Raw genomic sequence first — 13,163 nt, 5'->3', positions numbered from 1 at the left:
TGCAAAATAAGAGTTTGATGGTGGACACAAGACTAACAGGAACCCGGGCAAAGAGAGCAGGTGAATGGGCGCATGAAAGCATTTTAACCTTTGTGCACTCCCTGCTTCCCCGAACAGGAAGATGGGAGAATGAATTTAAAGAAAACAAATAAATCGCTGGGGTGGGGTGGTGTGGGTTGGCAACTGTTGGTGGGCACACCAAGAAAGACCGACTCGGGGTCTGTTTTTCTCATAAATAGAAAAATTACATTTACCATTCGTGGGGCACCTTAAATTTAAATTTGTGCCAATTTAAATAAAATATAATATAAAATTTATTACTTTTCTTTTAAATTTATGTAAATTTTAAACCCCATTAATACATAGAATACAACTGAGTTTGGTAGTTCTTCATATCAATGCCAATTTTTTACCCCTGGGGTTTGGTTTGGTTCTTAGTAATGAACTGATTTCATATGATACCAACCCTATGTTCGGGATTTGAATTTTATGTGGATTTAAAACAATATCGAATTGTATTAAGTATTTTCAAATTCATCAAATTCAAATTTAAAATTGAAGTTTATGTTTCTAAACACACACTACTTAAAAGTAATTTTAAATTATTTTTTGTTTCCCAAATCATGTATGTGAATGAAACAAATTAACCTCAAGTGCTTTCAGGCTTCCCTACCCAAATAGTTCTTAGTTCCTTTAAAGAATTTGATTTGAGTATCAATCCTGATCCGAGATGGCAACATCATTGTAGTCTCTAGGCTTAGACTATCTTCCCAATGACTTTGTTGATTTTTAGAATATAATTGTACTATAGATTCTTCTTCCTCATACCACTACCGATCTATCCATGGGATAAATCAGGTCATTTCTAGAATCATGGCAAAATAGCATGTATGCCACTACTGATCTATCCATGGGGTAAATCGGGTCATTTTTAAAATCATGGCAAAGTAGTATGTATGTCTAATACGGATGCAAAATGTATGACGCCACACAAAAGAACTTAGTTAGATCTAATATAGAAGAAAAGATGAATCCTCTATTCCAACCCTAGGTAGGTATATTACTCATGTTTTCATCAAAACTCTCCTAAATAATGAAACTAGGGGCTAAAATATGTGTGGTTCAAGCTCTATTCCCTATCAACAATAGGTTCCCAACATGCCCCCTATCCTTACCCAATGGGCTTGGACAAAGTTCACACTGAGCAGAATGGTTCACACGCCTCCAAAGACCTTGTTTTATGAAAGCTAACGGTATTACATCTCTATTTACTCCTAAAAGGTAAAACCTAGGTAGAAGACTCGTGAAAATATGTGTTCTTACATATATTTTTAAAGTCTATCTCTTTAACCCCCACATATCGTTAAACCCTGCACATAATTAACCATCCATTCCAAATATATAAGAATTAAACATACAAGAGAAATATTCAAGGTATTCAACAATCATATTTACAGACAAAATGTCAAGGAATAATAAAAAGACCACTAAACATTTTGAAGATAGATTTGAAATGGCAAGGAATAATAATATTGTAATTTGAATGGAGTCGCTACTAACCTGTTATTCACATAGGTGCGGTTAGATCACCTAATTACTATTCATTGATTGGTCTCTAGACTATTCCTAGGTCAAGGAATCAATAGTCTCAGTCTACTTTGCTAGAATTGGGTTCAGAAGTTTAGTTATGCGAGGGAAAGGTACTAGCACCTCCTACGCACTCGTTCTATGAACGGTACCTAATTAGTCGTGAATTATCCCAAAATAGAAGCTAATGGTCTTTAATTAACCCATTTGCAAAAAATAAATAAATAAACTAAAAAAATAAAAAAACAAATATACAAAATAAATAAATAAAATTTAAAAGAAAAATAAAAATTAAAGTGGGATTAGGAATGTCTAATAAGACCTCTAAACGAGAGGATCTTGTTAGATAAACCCTCATTAGAGCTAGTACGGTTGAGGTCTGAAATACCTCTTTACTCTTTAAAATTATTGGGACGCCCCTATACAAATATCAAGTAAAATCATCGAAAAATATCTTAAAAAACATTCCCAAATTTTCCAAAATTTTTGTAGAAATTTTCTCATATTTTTAAAGGCTTTTCCTCAAATTTTTTTTTTTTTTTTGATATTTTTATTTTTCCATTTTTAAAATTTTGAGCCAAAATAACTCAAAATATTTTTCCTGACTTCAAAAATATTTTCCCTATTTTTTATGATTTTTTATGATTTTTATTATTATTTTTTTCCAATTTCTGAAATTAAAAACCAATTAAAAATTTAAATAAAATTATAAATAAATAAATAATGGTTCAGGAGATTTGAACCAGATCAACCGGTTCATTCAATTTGAACCGAGTCAATTGGTTCAATCAATTTGAACCGGGTCAACCGGTTCGTTTCAATGGGGGCCACGTGTCCACCCACAGTGGTGACACGTGGCATTTTAAAAAAATTTTAAAATTTTATTTTTTTCAATTTTACTGTAATAGGGTTACGTCAGCATGACCTCATCTTGACATGTGTCATCATGTGACTCCTTTTTTTAAAAAAATTGAACAAAAGGGTGACATAAGCATGATGTCACCTTGTCGCGTGGCCTCATCTGAGTGGTCTGAATCATTCAACAGGGATTGTTGACATGGCAGAGATCCAACTGTCCAGAGAAAGCACATATTGGACGGTTGAGATTGAGCCACGTCGCCTATTAAATACTTTGTCTAGAAAGCGCCACATGTCTCCATGCGGTGGTGACACGTGGCCCACTACCCTGAATATAAAAATTGAATTTTTTTTTTCCATTTTTTCATTTTCCACTCTTCCTCTTTCTCTCTCTCTCTCTCTCTCTCTCTCTCCTCTCTTTTCTCTTTTAGTTCTTCTTCTTTCTTTCTTCTTCCCGTTTTCTCTTCTATTTTCTTCCTTCTCCTCTTGATTTTTCTCTCGGCTCTCCTCACTCAGCTGTCTTTTCCTTTTCCCTTTGTAGGCACTCCAATTTTTATCAGGCTTCTCTTTTCCTTACTATATGGTAATGTGTAGAGACTAATGAATTATATTAATTAAATAATAAGAGGAGGAGAGAAAAGGAAATTGTAAATTTGGAATTCAATAAGGTCTTGTCAATGAACGCAGCGCGTTTGTCAACGAACACGCTTGATGGGATCGTCGACGTGAACACGCGTCTCGTCGACAAAAAGTTATTGAAGGGCTGTTTTCAGTTCTGAATTTCGTCGAAAAGAAATAAGCGTTCGTTGACAAACTCCCTTCGTGGCCTCGTCTACGAGGTGACGTGTTTCATCGACGAGTGCGGGTGTATAAATAGCCTGAACTCGATTTTCACCGCAGAATTCACTTGAAGAACTTCTCTCTCTCTCTCTCTCTCTCTCTCTCTCTCTCTCTCTCTCTCTCTCTCTCTCTCTCTCTCTTTCCTCTTTGGTTCCCTTTCCTTCTCTCTAAGATTTTGGGTCCGTTCTTTGTCGGATTGACAATCTAAAGCTGCTACACTACTCCTGAGGAAGTTCTCTTCAAGTCTGCTGGAGTAGATCGTTGATGGGGCTAACTTAGACTCCAAACTAGGTTCAAGGTAAGGCTTTTTATTGAATATTTAGCATTCCTACAATTTTTGAAAATGTAGCATTTGAAGAAATACTAAATTTTTATTTGGGGCAGTGTTGTTTTTAGGGTGTTGAGTGGGGAACCCTGCGGGTGCAAGACTAGTCTTTTTAGGGGTTTTCTAGTAGTCAGGTAAGGGAATAAACTAAAGCAGTAATTTTTTATGAAAATTAATTTTTAGAAAGCATGTATTATGTATGAGTATACTTGGGGAAAATATATTTGGGAAAATACTATTGTTACACAAGAATATGTTTTTAGTGTAAAATGTCAGAAAATGTAATTCTAGAACAGATTTCATGTTTTTTTTTTTTTTATTTAGTTTGTGTGGCATGAATATTATTTCACGTATATTGTATTATGTTAAGTCAAATTTACAAAAAAGACATGTTTACAGTTATTTTCAGGAATAACATAGATAATATAAGAGATTATGGTTTCAGAACATATGATAAACAGTACATATACTCAGTTCAGTATTTATGATATGTTTGGCGCAAGGTCGTGGTGCAAGGCCGCAATTATGTATGTTATCCAGCGCAAGGCCGTGATTATTTATGTTATGACAGAATTCAGAAAATGCTATCAATGTATTTATGTTAAAACAGTATATGATCTTGTACTGTATGTTATTAGAACCCGGATGATAGTTCAAATCAGTTTTTAGAAGCATGATACCATAGCTATTCAATTCAGACTTGTGCTAACCACCCCTACCAGTAGAGGGAGCGGGAGATGGATAGTCGATGTGGCTTTTAGTGCAGAGTTGTAGACGTCCACCTAACAGTCTAGACCAGGGTGTAGTGGGATCATCATACTTACAGACATTTTGACTCGACAGTGGTCGGCCAGCCATTGTCGGGTCTCGTCTTCGGGTTGCATAACCCGTAATGGGGGGTAATACATGACACCAACTAGCTATTCATAGTGGGTATATTTCAGTACTACTAGTATAGCAGATGATTTTATGAACATTGAGATACAGTATGATTTAGTATAACTATAAAATTGTACGTTTATTCAGTTATGATATTATCAGTGTTTTCAGTTATGTAATATGTACTGTATATTTATTATAACACGCAAATATTCATGTTGTCACACAACTGTATTTAGTTTATTTCCCTTACTGAAAGGTGTCTCACCCAAGCTTAAAAATATTTTAGGAAACCCACACAAATAGGCAGACCGAGCTTCGCGTCATTAGGGGCAGTTTATACTACCCTACTAAGAGGGTGAGTTTTGAACTATGGTCAGTTAGTTTTGATGTATGATCCTGGTTTAATCTTTTGGTGTCTTTGGGGATTGTATATACACTTTTACAAAAATATTGTGGATTTTGAGTAGCTCTGGTACTATTACTATGGATAAATTTTATTTTTACCGGTGCTTAAGTGTCCACTGTGTATGACAGGTGTGTCCTTGTTACCCACGGGTTTGGGTTGACTTTGTTATGTTATAAGTTAATGGTACCAGGGAATTAAATGTTGTTGATTATATAGTAAGTTAAGCAGGTTGTTACATGATGTGTATAAGAAAGAGGCAATTTTGTGTTTCATAAATTGGAAGATCATCTTTGGAGCATCTATTTGAGTCTTAGTGTGAGTTTGAAATCAAAACCCTGTCAATGAATCCCTGAGAACAAGTCCATGTTATTGAAATCCCTTTAAGTTGAGTCCTTTATTTAAATCTTTATTTTTGAAATCAAATCCTTGTTAGTTAAATCCTATTCATTTTCTCATAGTCAAGTCCACGTTATTTTCTCTATTTTTGAAATCAAATCCTTGTTGATATGTCCTTTTATTTTCTTTATAGTCAAGTCTATGTTATTGAGTCTGTTGTAAAAAGATCGGATATAGAACGAACAGCAGAATAAAACACAACAAGCAAATCAAACACAACTAGTAAATGAGAAGTAAGCAAGAATCAACACAAGGTTTATGTGGTTCGACAATGCTTACATCCACGGAAGCAATTGGCACGACATCTTTACTAAGAAATTATAGAGTACACAATACACTTCTAAAAGTGGTCTCTCTTGTCTCACAATACACTTAGATAAGAATATATAGACTTTCCTTCAGAGGTTCCCCCCCCCCCCCGAAAAAACCAACCAACTTAACGTTCTAATTCAAATTTTGAATTATTGTCTCACTGCCTTGAAACAAAACCGTCGATGATTTTCTGAGATTTCCTTAAACCGTCAATGGTTTGAGATACCGAAAGCATGTTTCTGAAAATGTCTGAGATTTCAGTGAAACCATCAACGATTTTAGAAAAGCCACAGAAAATCGTCGACAGTTTTCTCCCGCTGCATTATGTTCTTATCCTTATGTAAAGTAGTCATTTCAAGAAATGAGCCACCAATCACAACAATCTCCACCTTGGTGAATTTCTTCCCTTTAGGAGAATCACAAAAAACATAGCCCGACGCTCCACCTTGACCTTTGAATGTTGAGTTGGTTGCCTCCCTTCTAGCACTTGGAGATATAAAGTAAGTCCAAGCAAGGCTTGAACTTTTCAGAATTAACCGATTTCGTTAAAATATCTGCTACATTTTCAAATGTGTGAACTTTTTCCAACACAAGTTTACCTGAAGTAATCAATTCCCAAACTCTGTAAAACCTCACATCAATATGTTTAGTTCTAGCATAGTACACTTGATTCTTCACCAAGTAAATAACACTCTGATTGTCACAATGCAGCACCACCCCATCTTGTTGTAATCCTAACTCTTTGACCAACCGGTAAGCCATAAGGCTTCCTTTATAACTTTGGCAACTGCCATATACTCAGCTTCAGTTGTAGACAATGCAATCAGAGATTGAGCCATGGATCTCCAACATATAGGTCCTACTACAAGGGTAAAAACATAACCCATTGTAATCCTTCTGTCATTAATGTCTCCTGCATAATCAGAGTCAATAAACCCTACAATTGAAGGATTACCCTGTTGCTTTCCAAAAATAATGTCATACCCCAATGTTCCCCACAAGTATCTGAATATCCATTTGACGACTTCCCAATGTTGTCTTCCTGGATTAGATAGAAACTTACTTACCACACTTATAGCATGTGTCAAATCTGGCCTCGTACACACCATGACATACATTGAATTGCCCACAGCGCTAACATAGGGGACCTTTGACATGTCTCGGATATCCTCATCCGTACTTAGGCAATCTGTAGTAGACAACTTAAAATGAGTCGCTAGAGGTGTACACACTAGTTTTGCATCAGTCATGCTAAACCTTTCACACACCTTCTGTACATAACCACCCCGAGATAACCATAACTTCATTACAGTTATGTCCCAACGAATCTCTATCCCAAGTATTCTCTTGACTGAACCAAGATCCTTCATGCCAAACTCCTTATGCAATAGTTCCTTTGACTGATTCACCTCAGTTAAATCTTTTGGATCTATCAACATGTCATCATTGTACAATAACAAGAAAATAAGAGAACCATCATCAAGCTTGTTCACATATATGCAGCAGTCATACTCATACCTTTTGTAGCCAATCTTGATCATGTAAGAATCAAATCTTTTATACTATTGCCTTGGAGACTGTTGCAGCTCATAAAGAGATTTCTTCAACTTGCAAACTAAGTTTTCTTTTGCCACCAACCGTGCTTTGAATTTCTCTCCTTCCTTTTCTGAAATTGCCTCTTTCTTCCTGTACACCCATTTGCAGCCTATCGGTCTCTTCTCACAGGGAAGCTTTGCCAAATCCCAAGTTTGGTTCTTATGTAGTGATTCCATCTCCTCAATCATTGCTCCCATCCACCTACTTTTCTCTTGGTCATGCATTGCCTTTTGAAACGTAGTTGGATCGTTACAACTAGTTAGAAAAGCACACGACACTAATTCTTCAAATCCATACCTTGTTGGTGGTCTGATAGTGCGTCTGGATCTCCATATAGGAAGATCATCAACTTGTTGGTTTTTCGAGTTAGAGCTCCCTACAACCATAGTACCATGATCATCTTTGTTGCTTTGAGCTTCCAACTCCACCTACACAACATGTTCATCACTGCCCCAGCTTTTTGGCTCTTGTTTCCGTTCATCACACTCTTGAGTACGCTCCACCATAGCTTTCTCATCAAAGACTACATCCCTACTAATCACCACCTTGTTTTCCACTGGGTCTCACAACTTGTATCCTTTCTTACCCTTTGGATATCCCAAAAAGATGCAACAACGAGATTTTGGATCAAGCTTAAACCTCTCCTCACTAGACACGTGAACATAGGCTAGACACCCGAATACTTTCAATCTGTAGTAGTCCATTGCATTTCTTGTCCATACCTCTTCTGCCACTTTACCCTCCAGTAACGCCCTTGGTGATCAGTTTGTGAGAAAACAAATCATACTAACTGCCTCGACACAAAAGTTCTTTGGTAGTCCTGCATTAAGCCTGAGACATTGACCTCTTTAAGCCAAAGTCTGGTTCATCCTTTCTGTCAAACTATTTTGATGAGGTGTCTGGTGAATAGTAAAGTGTCTCTTAATACCCTACTGCGCACAAAACTCCATAAACCAAGAATTAGCATACTCGGTCCCATTGCCCGACCTCAAGTATTTGATTCTCCACCCCATCTGGTTTTCCACTTCAGCCTTCCAAATTTTAAACTTGGAAAACATAACAAACTTGTGCCGCATGAAGTATACCCAGACTTTCCGTGAGTAATCGTCAATAAAACTCACATAATACACATTTTCACCCTTTGATGCAACTCTAACCGGGCCCCAAACATCAAAATGCACATAATCAAGAATACCTTTCATCTCATGTACAGTTGACTTGAATTTTGCCCTATTTTGTTTTCCAAGTACACAAATTGTGCAAAAATCTAGTTGACATGATTTTAGACCTTTCAAGAGTTTCCTCTTGTGTAATTCCTTCATTCCATGTTCCCCAATATGCCCAAGGCGCATATGCCATAAGACAGTCTCATTAGATTCAACATCTACAGCTGCAGCTCCACCTACAACTATAGTTCCCCCCAATGTGTAGATATTCCCATCTAATTTTCACTCTTTCATTCCCGTCATATTTCCTTTGCAAACTTTCATAACTCTACCTTCGGACTTGTAATTGAAACCATTACAATCCATAGTGCCAAGATATACTAAACTCTTCCTAAACTTCGGTATATGTCTTACACTGCTCAAGGTTCTCACAACACCATCAAAAAGTTTTTCTTAACATTTCCTATGCCAATGATCTTACAAGAAACATCATTACCCATAAGAACTAAACCTAAGTTCACTAACTTGTAAGTGCTTAACCACTCCTTGTTTGGAGTCATATGGTAAGAACATGCCGAGTCAAGTATCCAAGAGTTCGTAAGGTTATCCGAGCCCGATGAAACTGAAAGAACATCACAATCACTGCAAATTGAACTTCCTTCTTGAACCACATTCGCTGATTTCAAAATCCCCTCATGCTTTTTAGCATTTTTCTTCTTTCAATCCGGACACTCCGGTGTCACATGCCCTTTTTTACTGCATTTATAACACTAGATTTCCTTTTTCTTCTTTGGATTGATTTCGGGATTTCTGACTTAACCCACTTTTGAACTTTCCTTTTCCATGCTCATTATTACCTTTCACCACAAGTCCTTCTCCTTCATTACATATTTTCAACCTTTGATGAAAATTCAATAAGGCACTTGTTACCTCTTCTAGATCAAAAGTCTTTTTTCCCCACGTAAGAGTGGTAAGTAGATTTTCATAGATATGAGTTGACGACAAGGAGTTCCACGACATCAAAGCTTTGTCATCTTCATCAAACTTAACATCAACTCTCATCAAATCACTTATGATTTGGTTAAAGGCATTGATATGTTGATCTAAGTTTGATCCTTCGACCATTTTAAGCCAATAAAGGCACTTCTTAAGAAAAAAGTTTATTATTTTATGATTTGGACATGTACCAGCTTTCTAAATTTTGTCATATAGTTGCTGGAGAATCCTCCTATATCACACGATAGAGCACTCTCTCGGCCAAACACAAGCGTATTGTAGAAGCGACCTTTGCTTGCAATTCTCCCCATGTTGCCTCACCCATTCCATCTGGTTGAACGCCAAGTAAAGCCTTTCCATTCCTTGTTGTACAAGTATGTCCTTAACTCTCCTATGCTATAAACCGAAATTTCTGATTCCATCGAATTTGACAATGTCAAATCTTGCAAAAGATGATCCCGATGCCATAACAACAATCGCTCTGATACTATTTTATTGTAAAATAGATCGGATATAGGATGCATAGCGGAATAAAACACAACAAGCAAATCAAACACAACCAGTAAATAAGAAGCAAATAAGAATCAACACAAGGTTTACATGTTTCGGCAATGCATACATCCACAGAAGCAATCGACACAACAATTTCATCAAGAAATTATAGAGTACACAATACACTTCTAAAAGTGATCTCTCTTGTCTCACAATACACGCGGACAAGAATATATACACTTTCCTTTGGAGGTTCCCCCCAAAAACCAACCAACTTTACATTCAAATTCAAATTTTGAATTTCTATTTTGCTGCACAGGGAAAAAAACGGTCGACAATTTTCTGAGATTTTCTAAAATTGTCGATGGTTTGAGATACCGAGAGCATGTTTCTCAAAATATATGAGATTTCAGTGAAACCGTCGACGATTTCATAAAAGCCACAGAAAACCATTGACGGTTTTCTCTCAAAATGTTACATTATGTTTTTCTCCTTGTGTAAATTAGTCATTTCAAGAAATGAGCCACCAGTCACAACAGAGTCCTTGTTAAATATTTATTTAAATTTTGAAATTTAGTCCTTGCTAACTAAAGGCCTTTTATTTTGTTTTGTTTACCAAGTCCCTTCTCACTAAGTCTTGCAGATTAAGTCCTTTTGAAAACAAGTCCCTGATTTTATATCAAGTTACCATTGAGTCTTGTATTGAGTCTGATTTTAATTTCCTCAAATTATGGATCCTATGTGGCCATAAAAAAAAGGAATCAAAATTTTTATTTTATTTTATTTTAGCATGCTAGAATGTACATACAAGAACACATGCACAAGGGGATACATACGAGAGTATAGATTCAAATGCATACATATTGCAGGAAATACATTGAAAAATATATTAAAAAATACAAAAATTCTCAAAGGGGGCCAAGCAATGACTTTGTGCTCTAGGATATTCCACAACATCTCCAAAGGTACCTGTTCACCAATCTAGAAAGAAAACCAGGCAATAGGAAGGAAATTTGAATGAATCAAGGAAATTAATGAGAAATTTGCAACAATTGGGAACGTTCGCAGTATCCATAATATGCAAGAAAGATACCTTGATTTTGTGAACTAATTTGGAAATAATCCTCCAGATATATCACACAAATTGATTAAGGGATTTTTAAAAATTAGGGTGTATCCCCCCCATATATTTGGCGAGACTCTCCATTAAAAGGAGAATCGACTAGATCACTAAGATGGGGGGATTGATTTGCTGTAGGAAGGAAAGCACAATTAGGGTTTCTTCCTAGAAGGGAATAATAAAGAAACAAAGACCAGACACTACCTAAATAGACCTAGGCCTAGCCCTATAAATAGGGGAGTCTTGCACATACCAAGAGGGACAGAGGGAACTCAACACATAGAGAGTTCAAAGAGAGAAATTCACATAGCATTACGAGAGAATTCTGAAAGAGAGTATCAAAGGGGCAGAACCCTAGGAACTCCAAAGGTTGGAGTGTTCTTTCCACTCACAAGGCACACATCAATGCCCCACCTAATAGTCAAAGGCATACCTCCCAGCTCAGAGGGCTACCCAGATAGATACAGACGAAAGAAAAATAAGACCAGAGGAGTTGAAGTCCACAGGTAAATTGGCTAATCCTTCCTCATCCTATTCTATGATACAGAACTGGCCTTGTGTATATTTTTAGGTTACTTCCCCTAAGAGGACATGAACCCTACTGGAAACCAAACCAAACCTGAACCTAAAGAACCAGACCAGGCTTGAACCCCCTGAACTAGAACAGACCCGAACCCATTGAACTAAACCAAGGCCCAAAACCATTTTTTAAAACAAACCCCAAAGTCCACTTATTTTAAAATAAACTAGACCTAAACCCATTTTTTAAAACAAATCCCAAAGCCCACTTCTTTTAAATAAACCAAGGCCCCAACCCATTTTTTAAAACAAACCCAAAGCCCACTTCTCTAAAACAAACTAGGCCCAAACCCCTTTTTTTAAAGCAAACTCCAATGCCCACTTATTTTAAAATAAACCACGCCCAAACCCATTTTTAAAAACAAACCCTAAAGCCCATTTCTTTAAAAATAAACCAAACCCAAACCCATTTTTTAAACAAACCTATCGAAGCACACAAGAACAAAAGGGTTGACTCATTTGACTCAACTTAGAATTAACCCATTGGGGGTTTGGGCTAGTTAACTCGCCCACAAACCCCATTTGCACCCTAATAGTCATTCAAACCCAAACACCATCACAAACCCTAAATTCAACACAAATTCACCAAAAATAGTGCACAATCACCAAATCAAATCCACATCCATACTTGAAGCTCACACACAAATACCATGTCAGCACATAATAGCAAAACCAAGCACAAAACAGCACTCGAGGCACACACCAGAATACAAAATCCACACACAAATCACAAAATGCAAACTAGGACAAAAAAAAAATAGATACTTATCTCTTAAGAAGTTCTTCCTGAACCCCATTTACACCAAACAAACATCGAACCACAATGTTGACTCTTTGAGTCCAATCCAGTTTTGATACTGACAAATCACTTGGTATTTGATCTATGCATTGAGATTGTGAGCAGATACATTACTTAGCATACATGGAAGGTGATGAAGTCATGGAAGCCACGAGGATTAAAGCATATACAACCTGGCACAATCCATGAAATTAAAAGAGTAGAAGAATGAAGATGTAGGCGTCAAAGCGTAAGATCGTCATGGGAATGGGTATTTAAAATTGACTGTATTTGCGTATTTTATATGATATAACTAGAAGCTCAAAATATGCCCTACACATGCATCTCATGAAAATCTTATAGGGTTAAACATGGACTTAGAGACCTTACTTTGAACCTTGAAAAATATTTTATAAGAGATCAAAGCATGAGAGCAAATTTGATTTTGAAACTGAAAATAAAAATTCTGAAGTTGGTCTACCTAGACGACTGAGGTGTACCCTCAAAAGTCTAAAAAATTTCCTCAAAAGACTGAAGAATTAGTTCAGTCATCTAAAAAATTAATTTTTGAAACATGAAACAGGCAGAACACCTTCAGATGTCTGAACCATCAAGCTTAGTTGTCTGAGTTAGGACTTCATAAAATTGAACCTACAGTTTAGTCGTCTGACCCTATGTCCAAACTATAATTTTTAGTACTTTAAGGAACATCAGACGTCTGAACCCGAGAGCTCAATCATCTGAACCTACGGAAATTTTAAATTTCTAAATTTTAGCAAGAAAACACGCGGATTATTTATTTAATCTAAGTGATCCAACGGCCAAGACTT

This window comes from Malania oleifera, chromosome 13 (genome assembly GCF_029873635.1).
Source record: "Malania oleifera isolate guangnan ecotype guangnan chromosome 13, ASM2987363v1, whole genome shotgun sequence".
Classification (NCBI taxonomy): Eukaryota; Viridiplantae; Streptophyta; class Magnoliopsida; order Santalales; family Ximeniaceae; genus Malania; species Malania oleifera.
This window is presented reverse-complemented; position numbering follows the sequence as displayed.